The following is a 15,698-nucleotide window of genomic DNA, read 5'->3' as shown; positions in this document are numbered from 1 at the left end:
CATCCAGGAGAGGAGGCCGCCGTGTCCGTGTCATTGGGCAGCTGGCTGGCTTGTCCGGGGTGGGTGCTGGGTCATCCTTGGATGGGGGGGGTGCACTGGAGGATGTCGATAGCCTCCCTGGCCTCTCTCCCTGTGCCATGTGAGAAGCACATGCCCCAACTGTGGGGAGCAAAAATGTCTCTAGAAACTGCCTCATGTCCCCTGGGGGATGAAATCGCCCCCATGGGAGAACCCCTGCCATCAATGGACAGCAGCATAAAGAAACAAATGTAATGACATTGCTCTTGGATTCTTGCTTGCCAAGGGCACTGATCTTTTCTTACAAGGGGAGTGGGACTCCTTGAAGACCACCAAGTAGGAGTTATAGGGACTCCTTCCTTGATGACTCAGAAGGCTCAGAAGTTTCACACAGTGAAATTCATGTCATTTATGGCCCCTAAGAGGAGGACCACTGCGCCCTGCCCATGGAAACCATGCCTTCATCCCGTCAACGGGACTGGGTTGGCCGGAGTCCAGCGGGCTGGTCCTCAGCCTAGGCTCAGAAGCTTGGATGTCATTTGGTTACCTCTGGAGAGAGATACCTGCATGCAGTGGCCTTTGTCTAAAGTGGGGCCTCAAACTCAAATGCCTGCAGGAGCCTGGCAAGAGAAATGAGTGACCTGGTCTGGATTTAGGGGCCCGGGTTGGGGGGTGAGGACTGGACCGCAATGGAGACATCGTTTCTAAAGTGAAAACATTCAATACATTTTAGACACTGAGCACACCAAACAAAGCTCCTCTGGAGCTTGCCCGGAGGCCTATTTGCAATCCTTCAAAGCTATGTGAGCTTTCCTGAGCACCTACTATGTGTGAGGTGCTATGTAGGATGCTGGAAGCAGCCATGAACATGGAGCAGGTCAGGCCTCTGCCCTCAAGGAGCTGATATCCCGGTGCGGGAGACAGATGATAAAGGAAGATAAATTTCAGGTCGTTTTAAGAACTTTGAAGAAAACTGTCAAGGCAACGGGATGGAGAGTAAGTCAGGGGAGGCCCCGAGGAAGGGGTGATGTTTGAGCTGAGACCAGAAGGTCGTGAGAAGTCATTTGTAGGGGAAATGCTTTCTAACCAAAGGAAAAAGCAAGTGCAAAGGCCCTGAGGCAGAAATGAGTTTGGTTGGTTTAAAGAACAGAATAAAGACCAGTATGGCAGGAGCAGGGAGCAGGAGTGGCAGCCTGCCACAGAGGAGGTTGGACATTACCTTCCCCCAGCCCACACCTTCCAGGTAGGCCACACCTGTTGTTCTTGCTAGGTGTTTAGGGGAAATGGGAATCAGACACAAATTCCCACCTCTGTTCTTTGTTCTTTTGTCTCAGCTGTGGACAAAAGCTTCCCTGGCAGCTAGTTACAAAGTTATTTCTGCAAAAGGCCGTTGGCCAAAAGCAATAAGCTGGACCTGAACAGAGTCATTATTCACCCCGAATTGTGGGCTGGCTCTCAGTGTAGACTGCCTCGGCTGGGACTGAGGATTCCAATCCCCTCTCTATTTTTTAACCCCAGAGTTTACCACCACAGGACACGTATTTATGGTTCCAGAGACCACAGTTCCCTTCGAGAAGAACATAAAGGGATAAAGGCCTATTTTGGCGGCCCCATATTAATAATCTAATTATTTCTTCCCCTTCCACCCAATCCACCGCCGTGCGCGCCATCCTCACCCATCACGCCCCTGCTATTAGCAGATGAGCTTCTCATTAGCTCACCTTGGTAACAGCCTGGCACTTAGAATTATTTGAGAAGCTTTGTACTCCTTGGTGGGGGAAGGAGTCTGAAGCAACTTTTACCAAGTAACTCACTAAATTTAGAGATGCAAGTGGAGAGAATTTTGCATGACAGGTCCATCTCCAACCCTGGCATGCTGTGCAGTCTAATCAGCAGCTGGAAATAGACTGCCAAGGGAGCAAAGCCACAGGTTAGAGGTGCTCCTTGGGCTGGGATCAGCTTCTCCTGCTTCGGGTCTCACTGTGGGCCGCAGCGCAGGGCGGGGCCTCACTGGGTATCAGCAGGTGTGCTTAGTGTACTGTGGCTGGAGAGGGCGTGAGGGCTGGCTGCCAGTGTCCAGGTGGCGTGGGGTCTAGGGAAGTGGGAGCACACTTCCTGTGCTGGTGGTTCCTTATTACGGCACATGCTCTCTTCCAGGAGCCAGCTCAAATGAGCCCCATCTTTGGGGTTAGGATGCTGAGACATGACAGCAATTGTGGGAGCTGATTGGCCCCATAAAGAGGGCTCTCAGGCCCCCAGCAATGCCTGGGTTACAGGGCCCCTGACCTGGAAGAGATGCTACATAGATTTGGGCATTCTACTCTTTTCTGGGGGGAGAGAGGAGGGGTTGAGGAAGAGGGGAGAGAGAATCTTAAGCAGGCTCCATACCCAGCATGGAGCCTGATGTGGGGCGCAATCTCATCACCCTGCGATCATGACCTGAGAGAAATCAAGTGTTGGACGCTTAACTGACTGAGCCACCCAAGGTGCCCTTTGGGCTTTCTATTTATACTAGATTTTTAGAAAATGCATTCATCCATCCATCCATCCATCCATGTTCTAGTCATTCATTCAAAAATGTTAACTGCTGACCCTGGGGGAGTCACTTATTCAGGGGCTGAATAGTGGTTCCTAACCTCGTCCAGCATCTGGTCCCCTTTTCTTGATCCTGGAAACCCAATTTCCTTCTGAGGATTTTCTCTCTTTTGCCAAGATGTGTCACCCTCTCCTGCCGTGTGACCCAGGGGTGATCATGTGACCCAAGTCAGTCCATCACACCCTCTCATGAGGCTTCTGACTCTTAAAAGGAATGTCAAGAGAAGGAAAAATCCGGGGTGCATTTGTCCCTATTGGGACCCCTCCTCCTTCAACTCTTGCTCTGGGGGCCCTAGGGCTTCCTAGGCTAAATCCTTAGAAGTCCTGGTGGCTGTCCTTTTTGTGTTCCTAGGAGTCGGGCTACTCCGAGACCACAATACTGTGAGGAAACGCTCCCAGCTGTGGGAAAAGGCCGTGGGGCAGAGCACAGAGGATTCAGCTAATGGCCCCAGTGAGCTGCTGGCCATTCGAGTGGAGGCATTTTGGATCTTCCAGCTGATATCACAGGAAGCAGGAAAAGCAGGAAACCACCCAGCAACCCACAGAATTTTTTTTTACAAATTCACTGTTGCTTCAAGCTGGGGCTGATCTGTGGTTACAAAGCAGAAACACAACCAAACAGCCTTGAATGACCCTGATTCGAGCCCATTCCTCCGACTGAACTGTCACAAATGACCGACGATGAATCAAGATGTTTGGTCTCCAGCGGCCAATGGCTTGAATCGGGTGAGGGTGGGGAGGAGAACTCATTCCTTCATTCATTCTCTCAAGCATGGTTTCAAACTGCCAGCGAGCTGAGCACTGAGGGTACCAAGACGAACAATGGTAAGGAGCCGTTTCCAGTGGGGGCACCGCACGTGGTGCCTCAGTTCCCTCGATTACAAAATGGGAATGATAACAGGCCTTGATCGAAAGTGTTGTGATGTGGCAATGCTTGGCAACCTAGCACCCGAGAGACATTAGACTTCTGTTATTATAAACAAACTTGGGATGCGTGGTCTCTAGAAATAGCGGGTGGGTGGGTGGGGGAGGCGGATGGATTCCAAGGACCATGGCGGGGGCAGGAAGGTGACATGAATGAGTGAAAGGGGCCCAGGGTAAGAAAAGCCCACACGCTCCCTTCTCTCCAGCTCTCATTCTACACTTCCGGTGGAGGCTAAGTACAAAGAAATACTGCTCCACGATGAGGACAGCAGGGCAAGTGCAATGGCCAATGGCACGTGAACCTGACTTCAGCCTCAGACAATAGGGAATGGGGGGGTACTGTGGCAGAGTGGAGATCGCTGGGGATGGGAATTCAGGCCCAGATATGGCCCGCGTCTCCCTTTTTTTCCCCACAACCTGGAAACTCTAAATTTCTAAAAGGTAAAATCTCACAATTTTTAAAGATCTGATGACTTTAAGAAAATGGTCAAAACAGTGTGCTGGTTAAACATTTCTGTGAGCTGAATACAGGCCCCGCTTTGCCAGCCTGTGACGTCCTACTCTAATAGGACAGAACAAGGAGAGACTTCTTTGTGCCCCACTTTCCTGGTCTGTAAAATGGGGATTAGGAGGTCTCTGGCTATAGATGGTATGTGTGTGTCTCCCCAAAATCGTATGTTGAAACCTAATCCCCAGTGGGACAGGATTAGGAGGTGGGGTCTTTGGGAGGGTAGAGTTCTCAAGAATGGGATTAGTGTCCTTCTAAAATAGACCCCATAGATCTCCCTTGCCCCTCTGCCATATGAGGACACCAGACAGTGTCCTCTGTGACTGAGGAGGTGGTCTCTCGCCAGACTCTGAATCTGCTGGCACCTTGACCTTGACGAGAAATTTCTGTTGCTTAACAGCCTTCTAGTGTCTGGTCTTCTGCTACAGCAGCCTGAGCAGACAAGCCAACCAGCATCACGGACTTGTCACGCATTCACCTGAGTGGGCACTTAGAATGCTGCCTGGTGTGTAGAAATGTGAGCTTTCAGGAGCGTGAGTTCAGGAGAGGAGGTGAGAGGCAGGTCTCCTGAGCTGTGATAGCTCTTTTCAGGAGGGGCCATTAAGGGGGGGAGGTGGGGAGAGGAGACTTTCTCAGGGCACCTGCAGAAATGTCACGCCACTGATCTCACGCATTAACACTCACATCCTAAGTGGAGCCTTCTGCCAGCCCTTCGGCAGGGCCTCATGTCCTTGCTGTGGCCTGGGGGCGATGGCCACCCCTCTGTGCATGATGACAGCATGAACCCCAGCTCTGGTTCAGGGACCTGTGAGTGCAAAAGCAACCCTTCCCACTCCCACCTTTGCTTTTTGCAAACGACAAACTGGTTTTGACACCTTTACCTTGAGCATTTGCCTTTGAGCAAGGATCCCCAAACACTAGATTCAGACTCAGCCGTACATCGTTCTGGGGGTTGGGGATACAGAAGGGAATGAGACAGACCTGCTTCCTGTAGCCACAGGGGCTTATTTTTTAGTGAGGAGAGAGGACAAAGGACAAATAAACAAATAAGCACCTTGAGAGAATTCCAGAGAGTAGGAGGTGTTATAAAACAGGTGTGTCATTCTAAGTATTATCTAAGGATGTGATGTTTGAGCTGAGACCTGACAGATCAGAAGGAGCCAGACTTGTGAGGTCTAGGCAGAGTGGAGAGCAAGTGCAAAGGCCCTGAGGCTGGAACAAGCTTTGATGTGGCCAGTGTGACAGTGTAATAAGCTTGGAGGAGTGGGGTGAGGCGGGGGCGGAGACCAAGCAGTGCAGGGCAGGGTAGCCTCCAGCAGGGAGTCTGGACTTTACTGTAAGTACAACTGGCCACTGGAAGGAGAGTTTCATTACAGGAGCTGCCACGACCTATTTGCAGAACTGCCTAGCAGGAGACACCCACCCCATCCAGCACTTTCTCTTCCTGTGTTAGCAGCATTAAATTTCAGCTGTATACTGGAGCCACATACCCCCCCCCCCCCCCCCCCCCCCCCGCCGGAGCTCCCAAGTATACTGATGCCCCAGCCCCAGCCCCACCTCCAGGGCACTGATTTAATTGGTCTGGGTGTGGCCTGGGTGCTGGGATTTGTACAAGCTGCCCTGGAGATGGGTAGGAACTCCTGTTCTGCTTACAAGCATCTCCTGAGTCCGTGGTGAGAAGCCCACCTTGGGCTCCCAAGATAGGGCTCGGAGCCCTACAGGTTGGTCCCCAAGGTCTGCTCCCTTCCTGAGCTGGCCTGAGGTCTAAAAGTGAGCTGGGTGGGGTCAGGGTGGGGAGGGGGACATGGGGTGATGGGAGGGGGTGATCCACAGCCTTCCTTACGGGTAGGGTGGTTGAGAGGAATGGTATAGAACCCCTTTGAGAAGCTAAAAAGAAAGCAGTGTGGAAAGCAGTGGGTGGTTTCCCCCCACATTAACAGCAGAACTACCCTAGCATCTAGCAATTTCACTTCTGGTATTTGTAAGAAAGAAATGAACTCATTATCTGGAAAAGATACCTGCACCCCCGTGTCCGCTGCAGACTTACTCATGACGGCCCAGACATGGAAGCAGCGTTGGTGTCCGCTGAGGGATGGATGGGTGCACAGAGACGAGGTGGTGTGTAGACACACACCACGGAATGTGGCTCAGCCACGAGAAAGGAGACCCCGCCCTTTGGGACCACGTGGGTGGACCTGGAGGGCATTATGCTTCGTGAAATAAGTTGAACAGAGAAAGACAAAGACTGTAGGAGCTCAATTAGATGTGGCATCTTAAAACGAAACAAAATACGGAACTCCGACAGAGAAGACTGGTGGCTGCCAGAGGTGGGGGGCGAGGGGTGAGCAAAATGGGTCAAGGTGGCCCACAGGTGCAAACTGCCAGTTACGAGCAGGGACAATATATAGCGTGGTGACCACAGTTCATGATGCTATGTATTTGCAAGTGGTTAAGAGAACAGATCTTAAAAATTCTCAGCACAAGACACAGAAAAACATTTAACTGGGTGATGATGGCTATTAACTAAACTCCCTGTGATAACCATTTTACAAAATATCCGCGGATCAAATCTTTATGCTGCACACCTAAAACCAATATGTGCCTATGGGTCAATTATGTCTCAATGAATAAAAAAAAAAAGCTAAAAAGGATCTACAAGCACAAGCAATGACTTTTAGAAGCAATTTCCATGTGTCCATTCGTGGTACTAATGTCTCACTGTGCGTGCCAGAGGTGGGGGCTGCAAGAAGGCTAGTAGGATTATCCCCACTTTACAGAGGAGGGATCTGAGGCTCAGAGGGACACAGCCGGTGTGTGAATCAGGAGGTCTGGTTCTAGAATGCATCCTCTTAATCCTGGGACACACTGATTCTCAGAGATGTGTTTTATGACTAGTCTTCTATACCCTCTTCATCTCCTGCCCTAGTGGAAGCCACTGATACCCAGAGGCACCCAAGAACATGTCAACAAGGACGGTGATGAACAGGAAAAGGAGCTTTGGGACAGCTCTGAGGCAGAAGCTGTGGGTGCCCTCCCCAAGGTCCTTCCTCAGTTTACAGGACCCCAACTTTGTTAAGGAGGTAGATGCTCGTCTTGGCAATAAACCAGCATGGTCCTCAGAAGGGTGAAATCAGCCCTTAAGGGTGTCTGCAGGAACCTGTGAGGACTTTTTGGTTGTCACAGTGACTGGGAAATGTTTCTGGCACCTGGGTCGGGGCGGGAGGGGAGTGGGCAGGGATGCTGAATAAATTGCACATTCCACACAGTGAAGAACAGCCCCATTTCCAGCATGACTTTCCAGTGTCCCACACTGGAAACAGTGGGGGAAGCAGCTCTTACAGCTGGTTACCTGACCTCAGAAATGAACCCCATTTCACATACAAACACAAAAGATGTTTTGCCTGGTTCTCCTCTGCCCTGAATTTTCTGGAACTGCAACCACTAAGTAAACTGAGGGAAGACTGTAGTTTGTTTTGTTTAGAAATTTGGGGTAATTGTTCACTATCTGGGAAAATCACATTGTTTATGGCCATAGCACTTGCGGTATTTGAGCTGTCCAAACCACGTGTTCATACCCCACTGGGTCAGTAACAGATTTAGTGACCCCACACTAGTGCGGGCGTCTGACTGCTTCGTTATGTCTTCCAGTGTAGCCGTGTCTAAGATACTGCCATACCTATGTTTACCTATACTTCACTTTCCTCTTGGTTTTCCTTTACATTATAGTCAGGGTATTTGATCAATTAAGAAATGTACAGATGAGTTATTTTTATCTGTGAATTTATTTCAGGTAAAACTTGGCAAAAATATTTGCTCTAAGAAGAGGGTGTCTGATCTGCTAATCTTGGGACCCACTGAGCTAATTCAAATGAAAAGCCCATTTCCCTTTGCCAGTCATTGGCTTAGGCATGAGTACAAAAGCCAACCCTGGACCAATGAGACAGGACACAAAGTCTGCTGGGGTAAGGATTTTGCTCTCTGATTAAAAGAAAAACAGCATGGAGTCCTGCTCTTTATTTCCACTTTGTATGAAGATGTGATGTCTGGAGCTGCAGCAGCCATCTTGAGACAATGAAGCAGCAAGACCAAAGACAAGAGGAGGACAGATGATCAGAGAACAGGAAGATCCTGAGTCTTTGAAGACATTATTTTACAAACAAACTGGCTCCAGGGCTCCTCTGCCTCAGACTCTTGTTAAGTGAGAACTAACCTTTCTACTGCATAAACCACTCCCAGACAGGAATTCCATTACCTGCAGTGAATACATCTTGATTCACATTCAAAGGATTAGGACACAAAGTCACTAGGAACTGAAGTAGGATTCCCTCTTCTCTGAGACATCCAGAAAAGGATGGAAAGTGTCTGTCTGTAGAACAGGCAAGAAATGCAGCTTTTGGATGATCTGATTGTCCACAGAGCATGAACATATCCTGAACTTGTTTTTCATTCTCCTTTCAAAAAGCTCCTCTCTTCTGGCCACTGAGGTGGGTCAAGTCACCCACTGGGGCCTGCCTGGGAGCCAAGAAGAAAGTCTATTGGCAACATTCTTCACCTAACACATCTGGCTTCCACCTGGCCAAACACATCTTGCTCATGGTCCCAGGGGATGACCCTGTCCATCAACTCATACAAAACCTACTCACGACTCTGAGTTTGGTGTAGAATTTACCTACATTTCAAGCAGGGCCCAGGTGTGCAAAGCAGTGGGATGGGCCTTTATAAGACAAGGCTACATGTCAGAAGCCAGGACCACTGGACAATTAATGTTTTGGTATCCTATTAAGAGACTGTGTGGAATTCAAGATGGTCGTGGTCTCTGGTGAGAGAGAATTCTATTTAGTGTGGGTCTGGGCTGGAGGAGAAGCTCTGAAGACCATGTCCGCAGGTGATCTTCTACCAAGGAGGCATCACGCTACCTGATGTTAAATTCCCAAGGGCATCTGTTGTAGCGTGATGAATATTTAGTTCTGTTTGCTCATCACTGAGCAAGGAGGAGTTGGACAAGCAGAGGCTCAGCCAAGGCCTTTGGGAATTTCTCAGAAGCGTCATAAAGAGGGGAGCGTGTGGGGTGTGCTAAAAATATTCATCAAATAGATGCAGGACAGGCACGATGGGAGGAGGGGAACATATCAGAGAACAAAATACATTTTCCCTAGACGATCGTGTCCAGTCCTATGGCCTCAAATAACATCGGTGCTCTGGTGACTCCCAGATTTAGGCAGCCAGCCCCAACCAGCTCCAGACTTGTGTATCCAGCAGCCCCTGAGCGCTCAGAACCCCAGGTCATCTCAAACCCAACACTGCCATGACTGATTCTGGATCGTCCCCTCTACCCCCACAGGCTGTCTAAGCACAGGGTTCTCTCTTGCTCATACCAGTGCGTAACCAGTGTCTGGCACACAGTAGCTGCTCAATAAACACGTGGGCCCTGACAAGCAGCCGGAATGCTCTCTTGCTCTGTATAGCAGTTTCCTAAAACCTTCATACCCTAATCTCACGTAGAGCATTTCCCCTACATCAGGCAGGAAGACAAAACAGGCATACTCCAAGGGCTCCCTCTGCCCAGCCTCCCTGCCGAGGTAGGACACACACGTGGTACTCTGGTTCACTCCCCAGCACCCAGGGCCCTCCGTGGGAATTTGATTCAGCTGGGTCTGGACTTGGCATTTTTAAAACAAATATCTCCAGGTGATTCTCATGTAATGAGAACATGTGGCCCCGGCTGCCAGAAAACAGAAACAAGGCCGGGTTGTATCTTTCAGATATTAAGACAGAGAAACAGCCTCCGAGGCCTGCTGACCCCAGTGGAGAGGGAGAGGACGCTGCTCACCCAACAGCTGTTTCCATGGTGTCCACCTTGACTAAAAGGTCAGGCCCCTTGGACCACATTAGTGTCCCCCCCATCACATGTGTTGGCTGTTTGCCTCCCCAGCAATGAGGCTTCCTTTTGCTGGGATCCTCTGAATTTATGTTCTCCAGGGCTTCGGGGGCTCAGTGGCTCTGTCCCCAGCTCCAGGGTGGGGCCTGAGGGCCTGGCCAATTCATTTCCTTGGCCAGCGTTGGTTTGAAGTGAGCGCATGACTTAAAGCAGTCCCATTAGAGGGATGCCAGGGGCGAGGGTGGGCATTTCCAGAAAAGAGGCATGTTCTTTCCTGTTGGGCTTGAACCGGAGACGGCAAGAGGACCACTCTTCAGCGGCCAACCCGGACACCTCAATTATGATAACAGCCAGTGTTCACTGAGGGCCTGCCGAGCTCAGGCGCCGTGCTAAGCACTTGACATTGACGAGCTCATTTCACCCTTTACCACAAACCAGGCGATAAGTGCTACGATCATCGTCATTTGCTGGATGACAACACCGCGGCTCAGAGAGGTTAGCTAATGCTCCCCAGATCACACAGCTGCGCAGACAGCCAGGCAGTCTGGCTCCCCTAACCACGGAGCCAGAGCCTGCCCACCCCCTGGAGCTGGAGCAAAACCAATGGAAGGAAGAGCAGAGATGCAGGGGGACGGATACTCCGGACAGCATCTGAGCCCTGAGCGCAGCCGGGCCTGAAGCTAGAGTTACCAGAGCGTTTTTGGTTATAAAAGCCAAACATGTCCCTTCTTTTCTCCTTCTGCTGCTTTGAGATTTTTCCCCCTCTCTTTCTGTTGCTTCCAAGAGAAACGATCCTGATTACTTTACAGCCCTTTTATGAAAATACCCCTCATACTCCATTTGCCACTTGCACACAGCAGCTGCTCAGTAAACAGCACCAGATGCGAGCGGAGACTGCTCTTCTGCCCTCCCCCACCCCCCTTCACTGCTGGGTGTGTAACCCTAACACCCACTGCGGCCAGTTGCCACTTCCCCTTTCAGCTCCAAGTGAGGCCTAGTTCCCTAGCAACCATCCCAATTAGGCAATCACACCATTTATCGGGATGCCAATTAATTATAATGATCCTAATGATCTTCCAACTAGGTAGCGCCTTGGATCCGATCAGGGGCACTGCAGACTCCCCAAACCCTGGTCATCACAAGGAAGCCTGAGGAGCCCCACCTTCCATGTCCCCCAGCCATGCAGGGCTCAAGCCTGATACAAAGCTGGGAACCTCAGGGCCACCTCTCCAGGGAGAGGCCCATGTGACTCCATCACCAACCACAAGAGGGCCTCACCTGTAGGCGAATTTAAACCCTTCCACCATTTGTGCTTTCCCTGGGCCTGGACCTTCACCTCCGATGTCATGCTTTTCTCTATCAGCCACATTTGATCTGTGCCTTTGCATTCTGAGAAGGGAAAGTGTGTGCATACTTGTGGAGGGTGGGGGGAGGGAGTAGGAAACGTGGCGAGGCAACTGCACATTTTCCTTAGGGCAACCCCCCTTCTGCAAACCAAAAACAAATCTGAGATTCCCCCCAATAGTGGAGATTTGGGGATTATTGATGGGCTTCTGTGTTTCTAACCTTTATTGTCTACTGTGTTTTCTTCCATTGAGCAAGTACTTCTTCTGTGCTTGGAAGAAAGACCAAAGTCATGGAGGGAGGAGAGTGCAGTGGGTCAGAGTGGACCCCGGACCCTCATGGCCTCTCGCATCCAGGCTCTACCACTGACCAATTTTCAGTAAGTTACGATCCCCTTTGCACCTCCACTTTCCTCATCTTTAACATGATGAAAATCACAAGATCTATCTCACAGGGTTTTGGGGTGGATTAATCAAGTTAGTACGTACACGGGTTAGATCAGTGTTTTGCTCATAAAACACCATCATCATAAGTCTAGATAAAGCTCTTTCCTCGAACGGCAAGCTGGTCAGGAATTCTGATATTCATTTTTTTTTTTTTCCCTGGGGGACTAAATCAAAGAACAGACTTGGCTGCGCTGGGTGATATTCCAAGTCTGGCTAACTTAGGAGACCAGAAGCTGTCCCCTTGAGGCATGTCCAAACAGATTAATTAAACCTATCCAGGGAAAGGAAGAGGGAAATGTCATTCCTAAATCAACAGGCACACGCGTCAGAGTATGCAACTACACTACAACTAGGTCCTCCGGATGGCGACTGAACAGAGCTGTCAGGCAGGGGATGTGTGTTCATGAACACACGTGAGCTCAGGCACACACGCACGTGTACACACACACACACACACACTCACTCTCCCACACAGCCACACAGTCCTCCTCCAAGCCCAGGCTTTTTACAATTAACTCGTTATTCAACCCTTAAGTTTGAAAACTTAACATGTTATTAGGGTTTTTAAAAAGCCATAAATTCAAATAAAAAAAAACCCCAAAACTGTACGCAAAGCCCAAACACCAAACCCACACTGACTCTCAGCCATGGCCGTTATGTCAACACTGGGCATTTATGTATATACACTTGGCCCGAGGGAAGCAGATCCTTCATGAGCAAAAGTCCAAGCAGCCACCAGCTAAGCCTGTCGCATCGCCCTTCAAGCTGCTTATTAGAGCGCTAAATCACACCCCAGACCAACTGTTTTGATGTGTGTTCTCCCCTCCATGATGTAGGACAAGGAAAGCTGGGAGACCCTCTCTTACAGGGTGAGTGGTCTCCAGTCGGTCCCATGTATGAATGGCTTTAATTTAATTAAAACCCTCCAGTGGCTCTGTATTGGGAAGCGCAGAGAAGAAATCCCCTATTAACTACAAGATGAGAACGGCTCTTACTGCTCTGGGGAGAGACACTGCTGTCCTCCAGGGAAAGCCCATCCTACCCTGTTCCCTGTCCCCAGAGAACGGGCTCAAGAGCAGCCTCCCCTTCTCTGCCCTGAAAGGGAGGGTGTAGCTGTGGGACAGAGGCAGGGGCAGGTGGAGAGGCCGGGGTAAGCATCCTGGCAGGCACAGATGTGCAAACACCCAGATTCAAAGGTAAGCTGAATGTAATTACTTGGTTAATTAAATATTGACTTTTAACTCAAAAAGTGATTAAAATAAGCTGCCGGAAAGAGAGGAGGGGGGCAGGGAAGGAAGCTGAACTTTCAGGAAGGAGGAAGATCGCCCTACTGCGTGCAAGGAACGTGGTCTTCAGTCTTAAGGCAGCTAGGAAACTGCGGACAGAGGTCACTGTGCAAAACTAGGATTTGCGGGTGTCTCTTTACACTTTCCGTATCTAAGACCGTATCTCTTCATGAGGCTGCTCTGAAAGCGAACCGAGCGAGCCTCTGGCTCAGGAAGATACTGATCATCGCGGTTCCCTGGAACTAACGCGGTACCGGGTACGAGGACATGCTCCACAGATACTCGTAGAACGAATGAATGAACTACTATAAAGAATTAAATTAAAAACACACACACACACACACACACACACACAGACAGAGAGAGAAAAGAAAGAAAAGTGCACTCCTAGAAATCGCCTCACTGTCACACTTCTGAGCCCCTCGGGAGCCCGCGGAGGGGAGCATCTCTCCACAAGCGATGAGAACTGGTTCTGACCTGGCCTGGAGGAAGTTTGTCTTTTCAATCCTATTTGCCCTTTCGGTATCTGCGAGTTCCCAGTCACCCTGAAGATCCGGTCCACCGCTTTCCCGTGTCCTGCCTGGACAAGCCCCACGTGGCCTGGCTTCTAGCCGGTCCGCTGGGTCTAAACTCAAAGGGGTCAAGGAGGCCATCCCCCCGCGGCCGGCGGGCGCGGGCGCGCTTCCCCCGGGGTCCTCTAGGGCTCCGCGTGGCTTCCGCGGGTCAGGGGCGCGATGGGAAGTCTTCCCCGGCTCGCCCGGCCCGCCGGCGGGGTCAAACGGGTCATCCCCCCGCCGCCCGCCGGCGCCGGAGCCTCCCTCCCGCCAGCCGGGTCCCACCTCCGCGCGCCGCGCTGGGGCCGGAGCCGGGCGGTCGGGACCGGCCCCCGCTCACCTGGGCGGCGCTGCGGCCGCTGGGCGCCCCCGCCCCGCCCACCTGGGCCCCGCGCGCCCCACTCACCCGCGCGCACGGCCCCGGCGGCCTCACCCCGCGCGGGGCGCCGCCGCCTTTGCCGCAGCCCGGCCGGGCCGCGGGGCGCAGGGGACTCCGCGCCGCTGCTACCGCCGCCGCCGCCGCCGCATCCCCGGCGAGTGCAGCCGCCGCTCCTCCTCCCCTCCCTCCGCCTCCTCCCGCCTCTCCACCCCCCCCCCGGCCCCGCCGCCGCCGCCGCCGCCCCCCCCCCGGCCCCCGCCCCGCCGCACCGCCCTCGCCAAAGTCCGGCTCCGCGCCCCGCCCGGGCGGTTCTTACATCGCCCCAGCCCGGCCGGCCGCGCTGCCCGAGCCAGCCCCTTGGCACGGCGCGGCCCGGCTCTCCGCCCGCCAGCCCGCCCGCCGGCCGGCCTCCGTGCGCGGGGAAGGCGAGCGCGCGCCGGGGCGGGGGCGCCGGACCGGGAGACGCGGGCGGCCGGGGGACCCCACGCGGCGCCCCCCCCCGCCACCCGCGCGCCAGCGCTTTACCTCTGGCTCGATGGACGCGTGGCCCGGCCGGCCCGGTCCTGCTGACCCCCCGCGCACCGCCTTGGCTCCGAAGTGCGGCCCCGGACGGGGCAGCAGCGGAGAGCGGGGGTCCGGGCAGCTCTTGGCCTCCCGATGCCTCGGGACCCGGCTGGCCGCGCTCCCGGCGCCGAGCGCGCACCCTCGCCGGGACACAGACGCACACTCACCCGACACACACTCGCTCCCGCTCGCCCTCGGCGGAGAGTTGAAACAGCTGTGGGATTCGCCCAGGAGCTGGAAATGAGGGAGGGACGCGAGCCAGAGCTGTGTGTGTGTGTGTGTGTGTGTGTGTGTGTGTGTGTAACACACAGCCGGGGGGGGGGGCATCGCTAATAAATCAAATACTGCAATAAAGTGAGGAGGACCATTGATCAGGTCCACTTGGCTGGAAACGAAGAGAATCCTTGCCTCTTTTCCGCTTTCTCTCCTGCCTCGGAGCTGGAAGGAGCCAGTGTTCCGCGGGGCGTGTGACAGCCGCGGCCAGGCGCTCCCCTCGTAATGACACGTTAATAAATGTTTTCTTTTATCTGCTTTCACAAGAGCTCGCCCCGGTCTGCAAACACCCGACCGCCTTTGCTGAAAGCCCGGCGCTCGCCTCTAACGACGCACATCTGCCTTTGGAGCGGCCGGCTGGAGCCGGAGCCCCCAGCTAGATCGCGGGGTGGACTGCCCACGCGCCCGGGGAACCTTCCCGAGATACTAACTTGAGCTCAAGTGAAAAGAGCTGCCGTTTCTTAGAAATGGTCCGGGAATAGGAAAGAAAGAAGCCGGCTTCCTCCTCCGAAACGGGAGGAATTCGACTCAAGGTGGTGCTGTCCACCGCGGTTTCCACTGTCCCCAGTGCCACAGCGGAGGCCGGAGGGGGACGAGGCTGACAGGGGTGGGCAAAGAGCGGGCAGACAACCAACCAGCAGCAGGAGAAACGGCGCTGGGTTGCTAAGGGCGGACAGACCGTGCTGTAGAGAAGTGCTCTTGTAGGCGACAGTGACTTAGTGTTGCACAAGGAAAGTATTATTATGACCGTAATACAGATAGGGAGACCAAGTCACAGAGAGGTTAAGAAACTGCCCCGTACGTAGGTCAGACACTTGTTCAATGATGGACCCAGGATTTGAACCTGAGGAGTTTGGGTCCAGAGTTCTGCTAAGTCCCAGGCCATTTACTTTTTAGTCCGTCATCTCCTTCCTCTCCTTCATGCCAGC

General features: G+C 52.8%; 1 protein-coding gene across 3 annotated transcripts in view; it reads right to left on the bottom strand.

Annotated features, from left to right (window-relative positions):
* Positions 1 to 14,744, bottom strand: part of SULF2 (sulfatase 2) — a 113,328-nt gene extending 98,584 nt beyond the window's left edge. Inside the window, exon 1 of one of the 3 annotated variants that reach the window (XM_032350426.1) lies at positions 14,664 to 14,744. The gene's annotated coding sequence lies outside the window, so the exon portion shown is untranslated. The other 2 variants (XM_032350425.1, XM_032350424.1) reach the window with 2 other exon arrangements.
* Between the last annotated feature and the right edge of the window lie 954 nt (positions 14,745 to 15,698).

The sequence above is a fragment of the Mustela erminea genome, chromosome 7, assembly GCF_009829155.1.
Source record: "Mustela erminea isolate mMusErm1 chromosome 7, mMusErm1.Pri, whole genome shotgun sequence".
Taxonomy (NCBI): Eukaryota; Metazoa; Chordata; class Mammalia; order Carnivora; family Mustelidae; genus Mustela; species Mustela erminea.
The sequence above is the reverse complement of the archived record's forward strand: the minus strand, read 5'-3'. Positions and strand labels throughout refer to the sequence as shown.